Raw genomic sequence first — 11,696 nt, 5'->3', positions numbered from 1 at the left:
TTATTTTTTATTTTGGTGATTGTAATGGTTATAACATTTCTTTTTTCTCTTTACTCCCTCAAAGCCTTCCTTATACCCCTCATTTCTCTGTTTCAAATTCATGACCCCCTTTTTCATTAATGCTTGTATCATGCAAATATCTATATGTATATACATATATATTTCTAAGTATAACCTGGTTCTCAGTTTGTTAAAAATAAAAGTGCTCACTTGTGGGACCAGTCTCAGGACACCCAGCCTGTAGCTGTTCTGTAAAATGACTCCAAAATTGTCTTGCAATAGAATCTAATATTATAATAATGTAACTTGTAGATACAAATTATTCATTCTTAGGTCACTCGGAGGCCTCTAGTCTTTGTGTCATAATATTCAAAGATTTCTGGCAAAGAATTCAGTTGCTTATAATATATAAAGATAAATGTAATGCAGACGTCAACTATAATGGCCCATGGGCATCATTGTAAGACGAGATATAATGAATCTGAAAGAAGAGCAAATGCAGAATAGACTTGGATTTATTGCCACAGGAAAGAACTCTGAGCAAAACACTGATAGCACAGGCATTAAGGCCCCAATTACTAAGTGAGACTTCAGGAACCTCAAATTCTTCCTACAGCAAAGCACAAGACCATTTGAACAAAGTGGTAGCATACAGCACAAGAAAAAACTCACATTATAATTTTGATAAAGTGAAGTATTTAAATCTGTAAATAAATTTTAACAACTGAACATCTAGAAAACATAGAAATTTTTTAAAGAGTTTATAAAACTAAAGGGAAATTTCTTTTTTTTTGCATGTTCACAAATTTTTATTTTTAGAACAAGACAAATTCCATTGGAAAAGATACCAGGGGTATTAGAGGACCTTATGTATCTCTGAAAAAAAAAAAGAGCATCCCCCCAACACAATTTTATGTCTGTCCCTCCATACTTTGTGAATTTCACTTTAACGGCTCTTCACCAAATCATAGACATAGATATAGACATCGTTATCAAGCTTGATGAAATACATGGGAGGTTTAGTGGGAACTTGGTGAATGATTTTGCCTGACTTTTGGGTTCAGTTGCTTTTTTTGTACTGCACTCATTTGCCTGTCAAGACATCCCTGCCTACTTCTGAGGTCACCTCTACTGGAGGACACTCTGTCATGATGTGGAGGTTGCCTTCAATGTAGTCATCCATGAGGTGGAAAATGTACAAGACCGGGTATTTCTCATAGGTAATGTAGAACCAGGGCTTCATGATCAGCACCTCCTCTAGGACCATCCCCTCCACTCAACCTTAGAGCCATTTTTGCCCTCAAATTTATATTTCACTGCTCTGCCAACTACGGTGTTTGCGAGGTGGGTGTCTGTCACCTGAGGAAATGGCACGTTATTAGGCAGGATCTTAAGGTTTAAAATCCTTTCATCACTGGGAAGCTCCAATTCATAGACACATCAATCTCATCATACTTCAGGAAGTAGAAAGATTTGTCGGCGGTTGATCTAGAACGATGGCATTCCACTGAGTGACTGGCTCATTGCCTTCTTTCCATCCATGAGAAATTCTGCGACCTACAGTGTTCTCCAGGGCCTCAAAAGGACTGCCCAATTTTTGCTTCTGGAGAGATGACCCGTCCCTCTTCTGGAGAGGTGGCCCGCCTCTCATACTCAGAGGCATCTTCATCATGGCTGTAGACCTAGTGTGGAAGGCCACAGCACTCATGGTCCACTGTTTTGTGGCTATCTTTCTTTGCTTGGGCATCATAGCTGCCCACTCTCTGGGTTGGAAAAGCTCGTCTGTTTAAACCGGACACAAAGTCATTGCCTCCACCATGAGTGCCAATAGAAAATGTCCTAGTTGTCCATATTCTGTCCTCTGGAAATGTTCAGGCACCAAAAGCCTGTTGAACACTCATGGGGCTCAGGAGCTGAACTGACCTCCATAGCCACTGTGAAGATAGTGAACCCACCTTCAAGGGAGTCTAGCATCCCTAGTGCGACCCCCACCCAGGGCTTTGTGACATCACCAAGACTCTACTTATGTCATAGAACCCCTCATAGGCTGGTTTCTTCACTAGTTACCCACAGAAGAGTCCAGCATCCAGGTCCTAAAATGCTGCTCATACAACCATCTGGAGACAAAAAATAAAATCCCTTCTCATCTTCTCTATTACTTGAGTCACACTCTGGCCCAAGCAACTCACTCCCAGTATCTTTATGTTCTGAAAAAGTCTCTGGTTTCTGAGTCAACAACTCACTTGAAGGTTTTTTTCCTAGCTCCTATTTCTCCCTTGGTTATTTTTTTTAAATTTTTTAAATTACTTTATAAATAATACCATTCAAGATTTCCACTTCCCTCCCACTTCACTGCTAACCCTCCCCCCTTCACCTCCAACCCTAAAGGAGGGCAGGGTACCCTGCCCTGTGGGAAGTCCAAGGCCCTCCCCTATCCATCCAGGCATAGGAGGGTATGCATCCAAACAGACTAGGATCCAAAAAAGCTAGTACATGCAGTAGAGAAAAATCCCAGTGCCATTATCTTTAGGCCCAATTGTCAGCCACATTTAGAGGGTCCAGAATGATGCCATGCTCATTCAGTCCCAGTCCAGCTGGAGCTGGTGAGCTCCCATTAGCTCAGGTAAACTGTCTCAGTGGGTGGACCAACCCCATGTGGTCCTGACTTCCTGGCTCATCTTCTCCCTCCTTCTGCTCTTCAACTGGACCTTGAGAGCTCAGTCCAGTGCTTCAATGTGGGTCTCTGTCTCTATCTCCATCTGTCGCTGGATGAAGCTTCTATGACTATTCATGATAGTCATCAGTCTGACTACAGGACAAGGCCAGTTCAGGTACCCTCTCCTCCATTGCCCAGGGTCCTAGTCGGGGGCATCCCCGTGGACACCTGGGAACCCCTCTAGAGCCAAGCCTCTTGCCAACCCCAAAATGGCTCCCTCAATTAAGGTATCTTCTTCCCTGCTCCCATATCTGTCCTTCCTCCATCTCAACCATACCACTCCCCAAAGCTCTCCCCAAACCTCCCCTTCTCCATTCTCTCTCCCCCTCTTCTCTTCCTCCATTACCACCCCCATGCTCCCAACTTTTTCCTGGCGATATTGTCTGCTTCTAATTTTCAGGAGGATATATATATATATTTCTTTGGATTCACCTTATTATTTAGCTTCTCTAGAATCATGAACTCTAGGCTCATTGTCCTTTGTTTATGACTAGAATCCACTAATGAGTGAGTATACACCATATACTTACTTTTCATCTGGGTTATCTCACTCAGGATAGTGTTTCTATTCTCATTCATTTGCATGCATAATTCAAGATGTCATTGTTTTTTTTACCGCTGAGTAGTATTCTAATGTGTATATATTCCACACTTTCTTTATCCATTCCACCATGGAGGGGCATCTAGGTTGTTTCCATTTTCTGGGTATTAGAAATAATGTTGCTATGAACATAGTTGAATAAATGCTTTTGTAGTATGATTGGGCATTTCTTGGGTATATTCGCAAGAGTGGTAGTGCTGGTTCCTAAGGTATGTTAACTCCCAATATCCTGAGAAACCGCCACACTGATTTCCAAAGTGGTTGCACAAGTTTTCATTAACAACAGCAATGGATGAGTGTTCTAAAGGGAAATTACTTGAAAGATGAAAAAGAAATGACTAAGAAAATAGCTGTTGAGAAAATCAAATTAAACTACTTTGAGATGTCATTTTCTCTCAGTAGAATGGCCAAGATACAAAAGACACTTAAGGTCATGCTCAACCTCCCTAGCGATCAGGGAAATGCAAATCAAGAAAACTTTAAGATATCATCTTACTCCTGTCAAAATGGCTAAAATAAAAAGCACCAATGATAGCCTTTGCTGGAGAGGTTGTGGAGGAAGGGGTACCCCCATCCATTGCTGGTTAAAATGCAAAGTTTTGCAACCACTTTGGAAAGCAGTGTTTCAGTTTCTCAGGAAATTCGGGATCAACCTACCCCTGGACCCAGCAATACCACTCTTGGGAATATACCCAAGAGATGCCCGATCATATGACAAGGGCATTTGTTCAACTATGTTCATAGCAGCATTATTTGTAATAGCCAGAACCTGGAAACAACCTAGATGTCCTTCAATGGAAGAATGGATGAAGAAAGTATGGAATATATACACATTAGAGTACTACTCAGCGGTAAAAAACAATGACTTCTCAAATTTTGCATGCAAATGGATGGAAATAGAAAATACTATCCTGAATGAGGTAACCCAGACCCAAAAAGAAGAACATGGGATGTACTCACTCATAATTGGTTTCTAGATATAAATAAAGGTCAGTGAATCTATAATTGGATATCGTAAAGAAGCTAAATAAGAAGGTGAACCCAAAGAAAAACATATAGCTATCTTCCTGGGTAGGGGAAGTAGACAATATGACCAGGTAAAAAATCGGGATCTTAAGGGTGGGTTGGGAGGGGGGTAAGAAGAGATGGGGAGAGAAAAGTGAGAAGGGTAGGATGGGGAGAACTTGGGGCAACGAGGTGATTGGGATAAAGGAAGGTTGGATAGGGGAGCAGGGAAGCACATATCTTAATTAAGGGACCCATCTTAGGGTTGGGAAGAGTCTTGGACCTAGAGGGGCTTCCAGGTGCCCAAGGCAAGATCCCCAGTTAGTTCCAGGGGCAGCTGAAGATAGGGAACCTGAAATGATCCTATCCTATAGCCATACTGATGAATATTTTGCATATCACCATAGAACCTTCATCTGGCGATGGATGGAGATAGAGACAGAGACCCACACTGGAGTACTGGACTGAGCTCCCAAAGTGCCAATGAGGAACAGAAGGAGGGAGAACATGAGCAAGGAAATCAGGACCAAGAGGGGTGCACCCACCCACAGAGACAGTGGGGCTGATCTATTGGGAGCTCACCAAGGCCAGCTGGACTGAGACTGTAAAAGCAGGGGATAAAACCAGACTCTGAATATGATGGAATATAGAATTTGTAGAGATGATGGGGAAACTAGAGTAGAAGGATTAAACTGAGAGGCGTGCAGGGGAGAAGGGTAAAAAGAGAATAGAGGGAGACAAAACAGCACAATGCGCCTTTAGAAAAGCAACATAGAAACCTACCACCATAAAAGCTTCCTAAAATATTCACATACCTTAAGGGAATTTACATGGAGTTTCCATATAACTTGGGAGAGAATACTTCCAAAAGGAGATCTTATTCTACCAAATAAAACTTCCAGGAATGGTTTATATCTTTTTGATTCCTTAAGCAAAAGGTCCCCTTGACATCTCCACAAACATCACAGCCTGTTTTCAAAGCTGTTTGGTTACTCTCCATAACCTGCTGTTAAGACTATGTTGCTGAAGACACAACTTATTTATGCCTTGGAATATGGAGAAATTGAGTTGCTATCCAGCTGAAGCTTGCCTGTTACTGATAAACATTCATAGTACTGAAAGTCACTTTGTATGCTACCAGAGAAGAAAAGTAATCATCAATAAATATCACACAGCTACAAGCTTTGTAACCTACAGTAGCAACCTGACCGCAGGATATGCTAGTGCAATTGTGGCACAGATGTCATGGGAGTACCCAATCAGATTTAAAATTAGATTTAAAGCCTCCTTCATGAATTACATTCTATATCTGAAACTGCTAAAGTGGGCAACAATAGGAGACTAGATAGTTGATATGTCCTTTGGGAAAACTTACAAATATCATTCTGCTAAGGGAACATAGCAATAAAATGACTTCTAACAACAAATAATTATATCCACAATGTGAGTATCACTCAACCCTCATCAGTGTAGCTGCTTCTTATACTAGATGGTAATTAACAGAGACATTGCTGGAGAACATGCTGAGAATAAGAGACTTGGGAGTACTCAGCACTAAATGGGATGTCTATATTAAAGTCCTCAGTGTTCCCCTCAAGGCTCAGGGATCTATGAAGTAAAAGAAAGGGAAAGGAAAGAGAAGTTTAAGACGAAGACACAGATGAAGAAAGGTTGTAATAATCATAGGTGATATGATTGTAATAATCATCATAGGTGACGTAATTACCAAGCAAATAGTGATACTACAGATGCACACAGGACCCTACAGAAACTCTGGCAGCATGCACAAGAGCAGCAAAGGTTGGTTTTTCTTTTTAAAAGAATTTTAAGTTTATTTTAGTCACTCTACTTTGTGTGTATATATGTGTGCTAGTACATGTGCGTTTCAATTTTTAAGAGCTGCAAAGGAAAAGGGCCAAGTTACTTATAAAGGTAAATCTATCAGAATTACACCTGACTTCTCTATGGAAACCATAAAAGCCAGAAGGTCTTGGATAGATGTGCTGCAGACACTAAGAGACCATGGATGCAAACCCAGACTAATATTCCCAGCAAAGCTTTCTTTCACCATCAATGGAGAAAACGAAAATAATAATGTATACCACATGTTAATATATGTTGGAAGTATGTGGTCAACTTTTTCATTTGACTTTACAGGGGATTATACTAAGACATTGAATGAATCTCAGAAGAGATTTAGAACTTTGAACATTCAATCATTGTTGAGACTATGGTAGACTATGGGGACTTTTGCAGTTGGACTAAATGATTTTTGCATTATAATATTGTTAAAGGGTAACGGGGCTAGGAAGTGGAATGTGCCAGTTTGAATATATTTGGCCCCCAATCTCATAGGGAGTGACACTATTAGGAGATGTGGCTTTGTTGGAGTGGTTATGACCTTATTGAAGGAAGTGTGTCACTGTAGGTGTGAATTTTTAGGTTTTCTATGTTTAGGATACTGCCCAGTGAGTCAGTTGCCTTCCTGTTTCCTTTAAGTCAAGATGTAGGACCCTCAGCTCCAGCACCATATCTGCCTACATGCCACCATGCTCCCTGCCTTATGATAATGAATTGAACCTCTGAAGCAGTAAGCAAGTTCCCTTAACTAAATGTTTTTCATTTATAAGTGTTTCCATGGTCATCATGTCTCTTCATAGCAACAAAATCCCTAACTAAGATACTCACATCAAGAAATCAAGAAAATACTAAAATATACAAAACATCAAAATAATCCAATCAGATCTGAGCAAAAGATAACATCTTGTTTAAGTATCATTTTATAGATTTTTTATTACAACATAAAATTATGGATAAATATACATTTCTTTATACCTTGAAGCCCAAAATTACAGCAGAAAAATAAGAGCTTAATGTGAAAATTTAAAGAGTTTGTAGGACTATGGGTCAGCATCAATTCTATTATGTGAGTAGCCATTAGTTCAATCTCTAGTGGAGTCAACTCTTCTATAACCTTCTATCTACTAACACTCACCTGTATGCATCTGAGGCTTTGAGTAGAAAATGACTATTTGGCACATGTCCAAAGATAAGAGGTCAGGACATTCTCCCACTTCCAATGAAAATTTGAACAGCTCTTACGCCTCTGAGATTTGGGAAATATCTCTGCAGTGGACTCCTCTTGGGAAGCATGCTTAATTACAGGTCAGAGAGGATGTTTTTCTAGACAATGCCCCTCTCATTGTAGTCCTCACCGTAGCTGCCATCATCTGTCATACGTCCACTACTTTGTTTGATTGGCTGGCATTCACTAATAGTAGACATGTTAATACTTTTCCACATTCTGTTGTAGTAAAATATATATAAAGCTTACCATATAGCTTGGCTCTTCTTTGGTGTGCAAGTTCAATTTAATTAGATACGCTCATAATATTTTCTTTAATTTTTTGTTCTTTGAAAGTTTGGTGCAGTGTGCTTTGATTAAGTTCCTCCCTCACTTACATAGATCTAATCTACATGGGAAGTAGAAAACGACAAGCTTTCCTGAGTAAACTGGGAGCATGGGAATCTTGAGGGAGGGTTGAAGTGTTTTTTAATTATTATTATTTTTATTGAGCTCTACATTTTCCTCTGCTCCCCTCCCTACATCTCCTCTCCCCTTCAGCATTCTCTCAAGGTCCCCATGCTCCCAATTTACTCAGGAGATCTTGTTATTTTCTACTTCACATGTATATTAGATCCATGTATGTCTCTCTTAGGCTCTTCATTGTTGTCTAGGTTCTCTGTGATTGTGATTTGTGGGCTGGTTTTCTTTGCTTTATGTTAAAAAACCCCTTATGAGTCAGTACATGTGATAATAGCCTTTCTGTATCTGGGTTACCTCACTCAAAATGATGTTTTTTAGCTCCATCCATTTGCCTACAAAATTCAGAGTTCAGTAAGACTGATGATTCCTCTGGTAGTAGGCATAGCACATTTGAGTACTTTAAAAAGAAAGCCAGTAGAGATTCAGCTTCTAGGTAAGTACCATATTGATTTCTTCATGTTCTGTACTCTGTTAGTTTCTTCATCAGTAGAACCTTACTGTCAAGTTGTAGAAGAAAAACGCTGGCAACAATTGGGTTTCGGTGGGACCTCACTGTCCAAGAACTCTAAAGAGGTAACCCTTTCTTTTTATTGGACTTTTAATTTGCCATCCTATACTATTAAGTAGGAACATTGTTCCATTATAAGGTATCCCATATTAACTTTTATATGTATATGTGTATATACCTTTTAGGAAGCTTTTACTCTACTGTGTTAGCATATGAACTTTTCAAAGGGTCCTTAATATTAGTAAGTTCTCTGTCTCCTCTCAAATCATCTCAGTCTAGACCTCCATGTATCACTATTTTCTTGAAACCCTTTAAACCACTGTGTTCTAACACGCATTCTTTGAATGTCCTTCTGCCTACTATCTGGTGATTTCTTTCAGATCACCTTCATTTATGTGTATATTCCAGTTAGCTTCTATTGTATTAAGTTTCCATACTACCACTCAAATGGTCCTAAGTTTAGCAGTCTTTCCCCATATTCTTTGATTGATTCACACGTACTTCTGCCCTGTCCTTTACTAATATAGGTTCTGGTATTCCACAACTAGAGAATTTTCTATATCGTCTTGATTTGCAATTGGATCTGAACTCATTGTTGGGGAAAACACTGCAGTTTATTTATCCTAGCTTCCAATTCTAATTCCTTCCTCTCATGAAGACTTGATTTCTCTCAATTCAAAGGCAGTTTCTATGTTCCATTGCTTTGATTCTGTGGGATCCCAATGTTCTCCAAATACCCTGATTTATGATTGTTAGGATTGTTTATGCAAGGCAGTCTCTTTATTTAACCAGTGGAAGCAACACATAGAAAGAAGATCCTCCTACACCAGTCGCCTGAAAAATTAAGCATAGGTAAAAGAAATATGCATTTGTAACCAATGCCACATCAAATACTTACAGAAATTTTTGATCTTATTTGTACAGTTAAATGTTCCCTGAAAGCATTTCTTTGATGCATTGCCTTGTCCTGTGATTGGCAACCAAACCTTTAAAATCCAGTCATTAAAGAAGGAATGGATGCATTTCAATTTCCACATGGATTAAATAGAGAAACCAGTCTAAACTAACAATAACTCCAGTGTGGAATAGACCTATCATGATGAACATTCATTTGCTACCAGTTAAGTTCTGGGTATTGTCACAAGTCAACATCTTATACACTGTCCAGACAGTGCGCATTACTGTGAAAAAAAGAATGAAGGGAGTACAGAACTGAAACATAAGAAGGTCTAATATTGACTCGAGGGATTGTCATTGGTTAGAGAGGGAGATGAGAAATACCAGGTCAGTTTGAGCAGAAACAAGCAAAATATGTCAGGGGTTAGAGGTACAGTATTTTTAATATATAGAAATTTAATGTAAGATAAGGGAGCAGAACATCTTTGGAGGGAGTAGAAGGAACTAATTTTGGACACAAATTCAGAAACTTTGCAACTAGTAAATGGTTTGAGAAAAGAGACATTTCATTTTCTCAATCATCTTTCTATATTGGGAAGTGAAAACATTTTGTAGAAACTCCTATATGTCAGATGACATTTTAAAAGTCTAGAGACCGCCTTTAGGCCTGAGAGAGATTTTCCATGGCCTATGTGTTTTTATAAAAATTATCTAAACCCATAACATAGAGTCATTTCTAGAAACAGCTGTTGAATGAGGGTCAAGAGAGTGGTACAAAAAGCAAGAAAGAATGACATTAAGACTTTAATGGGAGTAATTCCAAAAAGAAAAAGATTGAGAAAGAGCTAACAACTATGAAGGATCTGTTTGATCTCCAGTAAGACTGTAACTGGATGTTAGTTATGAAGTGTCTAAATCACAACACATAAGTGCTATATTTAAACAGGCGCTGTGTGCCCTAAGATCTGCTCAAGGCAGTTAAGTAAATGAGTGTTCCCTATGGTAATTTTATCCACCATAATAGTATAGCTTTGCCCATAAAGGACAAGAAAGGTGATGTTGTGTTGAAATACTGAAGGAGCTGAGTCAGGTGGTGAGCCAGGCTGTTGATTACTGATTAGCCACACATGCACATTCTGGTTAACACTTTCTTAAATAACTTTGTGACTACCAGGGTCTCAGATGGGTAAAAACCAGAAAGTTCGGATGAGTCAGTACTGAAGGCACCATGGCCAAATTCATTATTTTCAACAGTAAGTTTTTAATCAGACATAGATATAGAGGACAAATAGGTCTTTGTGCTCATGAGTAAGCACTAGCAGAACCGGGCATGTTAAACACATAGGATTGTTCTTTCAAAGGAAGAAAGGCATAACCTGTTGCCCACCTAGATGGCTAGGAACAGACATGGTTCCCAGATAGAACTGGTACCTTTGTGCTATCTATATGGTTGGGATTCCCTCCAATTATCCCCTCAGTCAGTCTCTTATTGGGAAATTGTTTTTTTTTCTTTTTTTTTATTGATAAAAGGAGAAAAAAAAAACAAGTTTCCACCTCCTCCCAGCCTCCCATTTCCCTACCCCTCCTCCCACACTTCTCACCCTCCCTCTCCAGTCCAAAGAGCAGTCAGGGTTCCCTGCCCTGTGGTAAGTCCTAGGTCCTCCCCCCTCCGTCCATATCTAGGAAGGTGAACATCCAAACTGGCTAGGCTCCCACCAAGCCAGCACATTAAGTAGGATCAAAACCCCGTGCCATTGTCCTTGGCGTCTCATCAGCCCTCATTGTTCACCATGTTCAGAGAGTCCAGTTTTATCCCATGCTTTTTCGGTAACAGTCCAGCTGGCCTTGGTGAACTCCCAGTAGATCAGCTCCACTGTCTCAGTGGGTGGGTGCACCCCTCTTGGTCCCGACTTCGTTGCTCATGTTCTCCCTCCTTCTGCTCCTCATTGGGACCTTGGGAGCTCAGTCCAGTGCTCCAGTGTGGGTCTCTGTCTCTATCTCCATCCATCACCAGATGAAGGTTCTATGATGATATGCAAGATATTCGTCAGTATTGCTCTAGGATAGGGTCATTTCAGTTTCCCTATCCTCAGCTGGACAAAGAACTAACTGGGGACCTCAGCTTGGGCACCTGGGAGCTCCCCTAGGGTCAAGTCTCTTGCCAACCCTAAAGTGGCTCCCTTAACTAAGAATTGTGGTTCCGTGCTCCCCTATCCAACCTTCCTTTATCCCAATCCTCCTGTTTCCCCAAGCCCCCCCTCCTTCCCTTCTACTTTTTCTCTCCCCATCTCCCCTTACCCCCATCCGACCCCACCCCCAAGATCCCAATTTTATCCCTGGCAATTTTGTCTACTTCCCTTAGCCAAGAGGATAACTATATGTTTTTCTTTGGGTTCACCTTCTTACTTAGCTTCTTTAGGTT

The 11,696-nt window shown here is 40.2% G+C and overlaps 1 pseudogene; it reads right to left on the bottom strand.

Moving 5' to 3' along the window:
* Nucleotides 1–432: 432 nt before the first annotated feature.
* Nucleotides 433–1,750, bottom strand: LOC142853979 (Y-linked testis-specific protein 1-like; annotated as a pseudogene).
* Between the last annotated feature and the right edge of the window lie 9,946 nt (nt 1,751–11,696).

The sequence above is a fragment of the Microtus pennsylvanicus genome, chromosome 7, assembly GCF_037038515.1.
Source record: "Microtus pennsylvanicus isolate mMicPen1 chromosome 7, mMicPen1.hap1, whole genome shotgun sequence".
In the NCBI taxonomy this organism is placed as follows: Eukaryota; Metazoa; Chordata; class Mammalia; order Rodentia; family Cricetidae; genus Microtus; species Microtus pennsylvanicus.
The sequence above is the reverse complement of the archived record's forward strand: the minus strand, read 5'-3'. Positions and strand labels throughout refer to the sequence as shown.